The sequence below is a fragment of the Cynocephalus volans genome, chromosome 9 (genome assembly GCF_027409185.1).
Source record: "Cynocephalus volans isolate mCynVol1 chromosome 9, mCynVol1.pri, whole genome shotgun sequence".
NCBI lineage: Eukaryota > Metazoa > Chordata > Mammalia > Dermoptera > Cynocephalidae > Cynocephalus > Cynocephalus volans.
The window spans coordinates 63,156,762-63,162,009 of record NC_084468.1 but is presented as its reverse complement, the minus strand read 5'-3'; positions in this window follow the sequence as shown (position 1 = coordinate 63,162,009).

Below are 5,248 nucleotides of genomic sequence, written 5' to 3'. Positions count from 1 at the left end.
GGAGTAGCTATTTTTATATCTGACAAAATAGACTTTAAACTAAAAACCATAAAAAGAGACAATGAGGGACACTATTTAATGATAAAAGGACTGATCCATCAAGAAGACATAACAATCATAAATATATACGCACCCAATGTTGGAGCAGCCAGACTTATAAAACAAATGCTATTAGACCTAAAGAAGGAAATAGACACTAATACCATAATAGCAGGGGACCTGAACACCCCACTGTCAATATTAGACAGATCATCTAGGCAAAGAATCAGAAGAGAAACACAAGATCTAAACAAGACTCTAGACCAATTGGAATTGGCAGATATCTACAGAACATTCCACCCAACAACCTCAGAATATTCATTCTTCTCATCAGCACATGGATCATTCTCCAGGATAGATCACATATTAGGTCACAAATCAAGTCTCAATAAATTCAAAAAAATTGCAATTATCCCATGTATCTTCTCAGACCACAATGGATTAAAACTAGAAATTAATAACAAACGAAACTCTGGAAACTATACAAACACATGGAAATTAAACAGCATTCTACTTAATGACATATGGGTCCAAGAAGAAATCAAGCAGGAAATCAAAAAATTTCTTGAAACTAATGAAAACAATGATACATCATACCAAAACCTGTGGGATACTGCAAAAGCAGTATTGAGGGGAAAATTTATTGCATTAAACGCTCACTTCAGAAGAATAGAAAGATGGCAAGTGAACAACCTAACACTTCACCTTAAAGAACTAGAAAAACAAGAACAATCCAAACCTAAAGTTAGCAGACGGAAAGAAATCATTAAGATCAGAGCAGAACTGAATGAAATTGAAAACCAAAAAACAATTCAAAAGATCAACGAATCAAAAAGTTGGTTTTTTGAAAAGATAAATAAAATTGACAAACCATTAGCATGGCTAACAAAAAAAAGAAGAGAGAAGACTCAAATAACAAAAATTAGAAATGAAAAAGGCGATATTACAACTGATTCATCTGAAATACAATGAATCTTTCGAGACTACTATAAACAACTATACGCCAACAAATTTGAAAATCTGGAGGAAATGGATAAATTTCTGGACACACACAAGCTCCCAAAACTGAACCATGAAGACGTAGAAAATTTGAACAGACCAATAACAATAAAGGAGATTGAAGCTGTTATCAGAAGGCTCCCAACAAAGAAAAGCCCAGGACCAGATGAATTCACAGCAGAATTTTACCAAACATTCAAAGAGGAATTGACACCGATTCTTTACAAACTATTCCAAAAGATTGAAACGGACGCAAATCTCCCAAACTCATTCTATGAAGCAAACATCATCCTGATACCAAAACCAGGTAAAGATATAACCAAAAAAGAAAACTACAGGCCAATATCCTTGATGAATATAGATGCAAAAATCCTCACTAAAATACTAGCAAACAGAATACAGCAACACATACGTAAAATTATTCATCACGATCAAGTGGGATTCATCCCAGGGATGCAAGGTTGGTTCAACGTACGTAAATCAATAAAATGATACACCATATTAATAAACTCAAACACAAGGACCATATGATCATATCTATAGATGTTGAAAAAGCATTTGATAAAGTTCAGCACTCATTCATGACAAAGACCCTCTATAAGTTAGGTATAGAGGGAAAGTATCTCAACATAATTAAAGCCATGTATGCCAAACCCACTGCCAAAATCATCCTGAATGGGGAAAAGCTGAAAGCTTTTCCTTTAAGAACAGGAACTAGACAAGGATGCCCACTCTCACCACCCCTATTCAACATAGTGTTGGAAGTACTAGCCAGAGTAATCAGAGAAGAGAAGGAAATAAAGGGCATCCAGATTGGAAAAGATGAAGTCAAACTGTCCCTCTTTGCAGATGACATGATCCTATATATCGAAAAGCCTAAAACCTCTACAAAAAAACTGTTGGAATTGATAAATGATTTCAGCACAGTAGCAGGATACAAAATCAACACACAAAAATCAGTAGCATTTCTATTCTCCAATAGTGAACATGCAGAAAGAGAAATCAAGAAAGCCTGCCCATTTACAATAGCCACCAAAAAAATAAAATACTTAGGAATTGAGTTAACCAAGGAGGTGAAAAATCTCTATAATGAGAACTACAAACCACTGCTGAGAGAAATTAGAGAGGATACAAGAAGATGGAAAGATATCCCATGCTCTTGGATTGGAAGAATCAACATAGTGAAAATGTCCATACTACCCAAAGTGATATACAAATTCAACGCAATCCCCATCAAAATTCCAAAGACATTTTTCTCAGAAATGGAAAAAACTATTCAGACATTTATATGGAACAATAAAAGACCACGCATAGCCAAAGCAATGCTGAACAAAAAAAAATAAAGCTGGAGGCATAACACTACCTGACTTTAAGCTATAATACAAAGCTATAATAACCAAAACAGTATGGTACTGGCATAAAAACAGACACACTGACCAATGGAATAGAATAGAGAATCCAGAAATCAACCCACACACTTACTGCCATCTGATCTTTGACAATATCACCAAGCCTATTCACTGGGGAAGGGACTGCCTCTTTAGCAAATGGTGCTGGGATAACTGGATATTCATATGCAGGAGAATGAAACTAGATCCATACCTCTCACCATATACTAAAATCAACTCAAAATGGATTAAGGATTTAAATATACACCCTGAAACAATAAAACTTCTTAAAGAAAACATATGAGAAACACTTCAGGAAATAGGACTGGGCACAGACTTCATGAATACGACCCCAAAAGCACGGGCAACCAAAGGAAAAATAAGCAAATGGGATTATATCAAACTAAAAAGCTTCTTCACAGCAAAAGAAACAATTAAAAGAGTTAAAAGACAACCAACAGAGTGGGAGAAAATATTTGCAAAATATACATCTGACAAAGGATTAATATCCAGAATATATAAGGAACTCAAACAACTTTACAAGAAAAAAACAAGTGACCCAATTAAAAAATGGGCAAAAGAGCTAAGTAGGCATTTCTCTAAGGAAGATATACAAATGGCCAACAGACATATGAAAAAATGCTCAACATCACTCAGCATCCGGGAAATGCAAATCAAAACCACACTGAGATACCATCTAACCCCAGTTAGGATGGCTAAAATCCAAAAGACTCTGAACGATAAATGCTGGCGAGGCTGTGGAGAAAAAGGAACTCTCATACATTGTTGGTGGGACTACAAAATGGTGCAGCCTCTATGGAAAATGGTATGGAGGTTCCTCAAACAATTGCAGATAGATCTACCATACGACCCAGCTATCCCACTGTTGGGAATATACCCAGAGGAATGGAAATCATCAAGTCGAAGGTATACCTGTTCCCCAATGTTTATCGCAGCACTCTTTACAATAGCCAAGAGTTGGAACCAGCCCAAATGTCCATCATCAGATGAGTGGATACGGAAAATGTAGTACATCTACACAATGGAATACTACTCAGCTATAAAAACGAATGAAATACTGCCATTTGCAACAACATGGATGGACCTTGAGAGAATTATATTAAGTGAAACAAGTCAGGCACAGAAAGAGAACTACCACATGTTCTCACTTACTGGTGGGAGCTAGAAATTAATATATAAATTCACACACACACACACACACACACACACACACACACAAAAACCGGGGGGGGGGGGGAAGAAGATATAACAACCACAATTTGAAGTTGATACGACAAGCAAACAGAAAGGACATTGTTGGGGGGAAGGGGGGGAGGGAGAAGGGAGGGAGGTTTTGGTGATGGGGAGCAATAATCAGCCACAATGTATATCGACAAAATAAAATTAAAAATAATAATAATAAAAAAAAATAAAAGAAAGGAGGAGGTTTGAGATAAATGAAAAAAAAATAATAAAAAATAAAAAAATAAAGATATGATAGCCAAATGTTGAAAGGCTCAAACTAATTCAGTTTCCCAAAACTTTAAAGACAGTCATAGAATATTATGATGGCTATTAAGGAGTTTGATAAAGAAATGGTGCTTTTTATTATCAAATATTGGTCTCCAATTCTAGACCTGGAACAGAATTAATTTACACTTTATCTAGTTTGTTTAAAATGCTGAGACTATCAACTTCTCAGGTTTTTTTAAGACAATCTATTTTATTAGTTAAGTTTTCACACAAGCCTGAGGGCTGTACAAATATGCAAGTAATCAAAAAAAATCTCATTTTTAACTGTAACCTAATTTTTCATTTTTCTAAATATTTATCTACACTGAGATATAGTGTAATGTAATGATAGTAACATTTATTGTGTTTTTATTGTGTTAAATTTTACTGGAAATAGAGATAAGGGAGACTTTATTTGGTGAACAGTTTGCAAACCAGAGAGACATAGTCTTCAATACAAAATTAAAGTGCATCTGCCAGAACAAAGAAAAATACTGATTTATATGACAAAATTTCCTTCCCTGGGTTCCCACTCAGGTCCTCTATACCAATGAGGAATCCGAGCTTGTTCAGTCCTGATTAGTTCAACCTGTTATGCAAAAGAAGGATTCTGATTTGCTGAGCTCTAGCCAGTTAACACATGACAGGTTACAGTCCATTGGTTAAGTTCAGGTGGCAGTAGTTGCCCGAAGACGTAAACAGGGATAGGTAGCTTTTGGAAGTCCCAAACAAGGTATGTTAGCAAATGGCTAGTTAACAAATGGCTACTTGGCTCTAGTTTGGATTTAGATCAGTTAACCACATCAGGATCCATCCTGAGGGACTGGCTCTTTCAGTGTTCACAATTATATTCTGCTTTGTGCCAACGGTGCTCTATGAACTATTAGTAAGTTTTTTGGAAACCTTACAAGGAATTTTTCTATCTTATAGAGGAGAAAATTGAATATCAGAAAGGTTAAATAACTGTGGAAGATTAAACATACCCATACATTCTTAGCATCTCCTTACTTTAAGAAGTAGAATCTATTTCCCCAATCCAGTGACTCTCTGCTGACCTTATAACTTGCTTTAGCCAATAGGATGTGGTAAATATGACATTGTGGATGTCCCAGATCAGCAGACAGAAAGCCTACGAGCTTCCACTCCTGCCCTCTTGGAATGCTGCTACCACCATATGAAGAGAGCCAAGCCAGCCAATGGCCAGTACTGACCACCAGTCATGTGAATGAGGTAGCCCCACTCAAGTCACCAGGTGACTGCAGCCAATGATAGACCCCAGGAGAGACCATCAGAAGAACCACCCAGCTGAG